Source organism: Macaca mulatta, chromosome 2 (genome assembly GCF_049350105.2).
Source record: "Macaca mulatta isolate MMU2019108-1 chromosome 2, T2T-MMU8v2.0, whole genome shotgun sequence".
Taxonomy (NCBI): domain Eukaryota; kingdom Metazoa; phylum Chordata; class Mammalia; order Primates; family Cercopithecidae; genus Macaca; species Macaca mulatta.
The window spans coordinates 4,417,877-4,422,863 of NC_133407.1; the positions used below are offsets into that span (position 1 = coordinate 4,417,877).

Below are 4,987 nucleotides of genomic sequence, written 5' to 3' on the forward strand. Positions count from 1 at the left end.
CAGGCACGTGCCACCATGCCCAGCTAATTTTTGTATTTTTAGTAGAGACCAGGTTTCAACATATTGGCCAGGATAATCTTGATCTCTTGACCACGTGATCCGTCCGCCTCGGCCTCCCAAAGTGCTGGGATTACAGGCCTGAGCCACCGCGCCCGGCCTGCCTGTTTCTTACAGTAAAGGATGGCTAAGTCATTCCAAAGCTCTTCCTTCCAGCAGGCAGGACTCCCTTCCAGCAAGCTGTGAATGTTGTACCTTCTTTAGTGATGTCGTGCTACTTGCCAGCCATGCAACCCTGGGCAAGTTACTCAGCTGTCTGTGGCTCAGCGTCCTCACCACACTTTTATCACATAGCACCCACCTCATAGTGTTATTGGTGACGATAAAATCAATGCATCTATACAAACTACCCACAACAGTGACACATGGTACGTTCTCCAAAATTGTTATCTTGCATTATTATTTTTGTTAGTATTGTTCTAGAGAGAACTGTGGGTGTGGGTGCGGACGGGGTAGGCAAGTACCGGCCAATTGTTTTACCTGTTCCCGTTGATCTGTTTCCGGAAGAACGTTAAAACCGCTGTTTATATATCAGAATCGCATTGTTTGGGAGGACTGGAAATGCAATTGACACAATTGTTCAGTGCTAACAGTGGATAGTGGAAAACAGGACGGTGCCCTCAAAGATTAGACAGTCTGGCGCGATGCGAGTCCAAGGACGAATGCTTTCCGGCACCCTCAGCCTGCTTGCACCACGCGCGCACCTGCAAGCATTTTAAGCCTGCGCCTGCAAGGGTCCCGAGCCCGGGCTCGGAGCGCCCCCTTGTGGTCTCACGGAAGAACGCGCCCCGGGCCGACGTGGAGGGCGAGCGAGGGGTTCGCCCAGCTCCGCTCGCAGGCGCTGCGCGGTGCCTTATTCCGGGAAAGTCAGAACCGGGTCCCCCAGAAGGGACACGGGCACATTGGCTCGGTGATCCGGGGGCTACTTGCCGGCGTGCATGCCGAGCCATCACAACTTCTGTCTCCTGCACGCCTGAAAAAGCGCCAGGTTCGCTTAGTGCGGTTCACCGAGGAGCGGCCGGGCGGAGGCGAGTCCGCCCGCCACCCGGTGGGGCTGCGAAGCGTTGGGGCGCTCCGGATGGTTCCCGCGCTGCCACGTCCTGCACAGTGACTCGTCCCGCGCCCTCCGCGACTTCCAGGCGTCCCCTGCGACCTCCAGAGGCCGATGTGGTGCGGACCCCATGCGCGAGGGTCTCAGCGGGGAGCCTCCTGCTGCCACCTGCAGCCACGTGGACGCGCGGTTCAGGACCGCACCTGGCAACGCGCACCGTGGGAAGACTGGGCTTTGTTTTCTTTGGGATTTTATCAAGAGTTGTTCAGCACTTTGGGAATCTTTTTTCCCTAGGCCATACTTAGCCCTGATTTCAAACTGTCAAACACGGACAAAAATTCATCCTTTACTCATTGTGAGTGAAAGCGACTTCCAGTCTGCCAGTGAGGTCTTGGCCAAACATTCCACATGGAAGCGAATTCTTTTATTACAAGTTATCTTTGACTTCGAGTTAATATTACAGATAGAAGGTTTTATTTTTAAATTCTCTGCGAGGTTTGATGATATTATCTGTGAAGTTTTTCTTCAGGAGACTAAAGCAGGTGTTACAAATGATTTGCCATGAAATCATTAGGTCTGTGGGGGTGGGGTTCAGAGTTCAAAGTAGCAGAAGGAGCAAAACCGCATGGACTTCATCAAAGGAGGCCTGCCGGTGTTTTCGGGCCCTGTTTTCCTCCTGGGGTGGAGGCTATGGGTGTGAGGCTCCCTTTCCCACCGTGGCGTGAGAGATCCTTTAGCAGAGAAGCTTTGTAAAGGGGAGTAGAGATTCCAGTTGCATTTGGAGGGAGAGGACAGATTCGTGTATTAGTCTGTTCTCCAGAGAAAAAGAACCAACAAGAGATGATGGGATGACGGATAGATAGGAATTGGCTCTTGCAATTGCAGAGGCTGAGCGATCTCAGGTTCTGTAAGCTGGAGACCCAGGGAAACTGGTGGTGTAATTTCATCCAAGGCCCAAGTCCTGAGAACCAGGGGAACTGATGATATAAGTCCTAGTGCAAAGGCAGGAGATGAGATGTCCCAGCTCCAGCAGTGAGGCAGGAAGACGCGGGGCAGTTCCTCCTTCCTCTGCCTTTTTGTTCACTCAGGTCCTCAGTGGATTGGATGGTGCCTGCCCTGGCTGGGGAGCGGAGCTGCTGTGCTGAGTCCACCATTCCAAATGTGAACGTCATCGGGAAACGCCCTCAGAGACACACCTGGGAACGGTGTGTCATCAGGGTACCCTGTGGCTTACTCAGGTTGACACCTAAAATTGACCCTCACAGTTAGGAAGCCTGATGTGTGGCTCCTGCTCTGCCTCACTTGCGATCTGTGCCTGTGAACAAGCCACTCCCCCGCTCTCCAGGCCTCAAAATCTTTACTGGGTAACTAGGAGCTGAAAGCCTGGGTGGACGTGTGGATGTCCCACCTCCTGCTCCAGTCATCTGAGGTGTGCCACCTCTCTGGCAGGCACCCACCCCCTCACTTGGCCTGAAGGATGGTGGGCACCTCCCCAGGGTGGGGCCCAGCCAGAGCCCAAACTCTCAGCACTCTGGGGGCAGCAGAACCCCTTGGCCGCCACTCAGGGCAGACTGCAGCCATCTAGCCTGGCCCCTCAAGAACCTTCTCTGCTCTCTCCTTGCCCGCTGGTTGTGCTCAGTGATGATGAACTCAGTCCCTCTCTGTGCAGCCCAGCCATCCCTGGGCAGGCCTCCCTGTAACACTCCCGCTGGCCCTGGGCAAGCGGACACCCCTGTCCCCAGACAGCCCTTCGGAAGTGGAAGCAGTCTTCATGATGCCCAGGCAGTCCTCCCGGCCCAGGCAGTCCTCCCAGCCCAGGCAGTCCTCCCGGCCCAGGCAGTCCTCCCAGCCCAGGCAGTCCTCCTGGCCCAGGCAGTCCTCCCAGCCCAGGCAGTCCTCCCGGCCCCAGGCAGTCCTCCCCGCCCCAGTCTAAACATCGCCAGGAGCCGCTTCTCACAAGTAGTTGCTCACACAATGCAGAGCCTTCCCTTCCACCATCTGTGAGCCGTAGACGCTGGGATTGCGGGCCATCGTGAAGGATGTGCTTCCTTGCAGGGCTGGGGATCTGGGGCTGAGGTCTCACCGTAGCTGGGAAGCCTTTTTCCTGGCAGTTTTCATCCATTGCTGAATCCAGGGATCTTTCTATTTTTTTTTCTTTTGACTCTGTGGCTGGCCTGCCTGTGTCCTTTGATTCCAGTCCTGTAGGATGGATTATTCCAGCAACAGCCTTTGCAAGATTTCTTCGCCACGCTGGCTGTCATGGAAATTTGAAAGACTCTGGAGTCGGCCTTCAGAGAACTATTTCCTGGTCATGGACATTCCTATGATTGGATGGGGAGCTTAATACTCCTGCAAGGTTGAAAAAAATGGCCTGTGCAGGCTCTGGCTAAGCCCTTTGAAGCAGACGTTCTACTAATCCGGAAGGCCTGTTGTGCTCAGGGGTCTCTGGAGATGGGCTACCAAGGGGCTCGGACACCACCTTGCCCGCTGTCTTCAGAATGACAGGTGAATCCAAGGAAGAGACCATTTGATAACCTTGAGAGCTGCTGAAACTTCCTAAGCAATACTGACATTTCTTTCCTGCCCAAGGGACGAGGGTAGCAGCCGACCCTGGTACACTTGGCTGAAAGAGACCAGAATTAGATACTACCCCTCAGGATTCTGGACAACCTGTGTACCTGGTAGAACCGAGCATTCAGGGCAATGGGAACTTTTCCCAGAAATGCCTTGAATTGGAAATGATGACTTTGGAAAGCAATCTCCCTGGGAAGCTTCCCTCTTATGTCTTCTTTGGGCCAGTCTGGCACACAGGGGAAACTCAGTTCAATGAACTGGCCCAGGCCAGTTCTGCAAGCCTGCTCTTCCGGGAGCAGGGCCCAGCTGGAACAGATCCAAGCTTCTGCCAGGCACCCCTCCACCAAGAGGCTGAGTAGTTTTCATACCCAGATTTCAGTTCTTCCTTGGAGAATCATGGGTTTGGGAAACTCACATATTTCAGCGTGGAGGCCAATTACATCGCCTCTTTAAAGGATGATGCATTTTCTTCTTTTGCAAACTTTTTTGGAATCTCTCCCTGGGGCCATCAAGTGGTAAGCTTGTCTCAGGGCCTTTTGCATCCCCAGCCAAGCTCTCATCCACGAGATTCCTTCTCAGGTGACCTCAGAGGATTCCCACGTGGGTGAAGTTGTCATCATCTCACTGCCACTCTGTGCAACAGCTGAAATTCGCTGAAGGGCCCTGCTTTGCTTACAGCCAACCCTGCTGAGGCTTCGCCACCCTCAGGAGCATCGAGTGTCATTGAGGCCACTGAGCTCCATGACCACACTCTCAACCCGCCAACCTCTCTGCAGCCAACGACACTCAGCCTGCAGCCACACCCCCATCAACCTCCTGTGTGCACGCCAGCCCTCCATGACAGCGTTTCACATCCCCAGGTCCTTTCCGGCCACCGCGACCCTCAAGCTGCAGCCCTCCTCTCACCTGCAACCATGTCCAGAATGCCAGTCTGTGGGGTCTTCTTGCCACGGTTCCAGTGAAATACAGGTAATCCCCCCCTGGAGACTTCAACTTACGATTTTCTGACTTTATGCTAGATTTATTGGGGTATTAAATGCATTTTTGACTTACATTTTGGACTAACAATGAGTTGATCAGGATGTAACCCCATCATAGGCCTGTAAACCTCCCTTTGCCTGGACTTCGAGTTCCTCTCCAACAGGGAGCCCACAGCCACGATGCACGCTGAGCCCATCCAAGAAAGAAACGCCCATTCACTACCCCTCCTGGGGAGGTGCCCACAGCCAAAAACATTGGAAAGGTTTTTCCAACAACAAATTCCCACGTGCTTTCGCCCGCCCCAGTTGTCAGCAGCACAGAAAA

The 4,987-nt window shown here is 54.0% G+C and overlaps 1 long non-coding RNA gene across 1 annotated transcript; it reads left to right on the forward strand.

The window, feature by feature from the left end:
* Positions 1-4,734, forward strand: LOC144338970 (uncharacterized). The gene is made up of 2 exons (XR_013413481.1): positions 1-2,313; positions 3,306-4,734. It is a non-coding gene; the product is annotated as an uncharacterized LOC144338970 (long non-coding RNA).
* Positions 4,735-4,987: the final 253 nt, after the last annotated feature.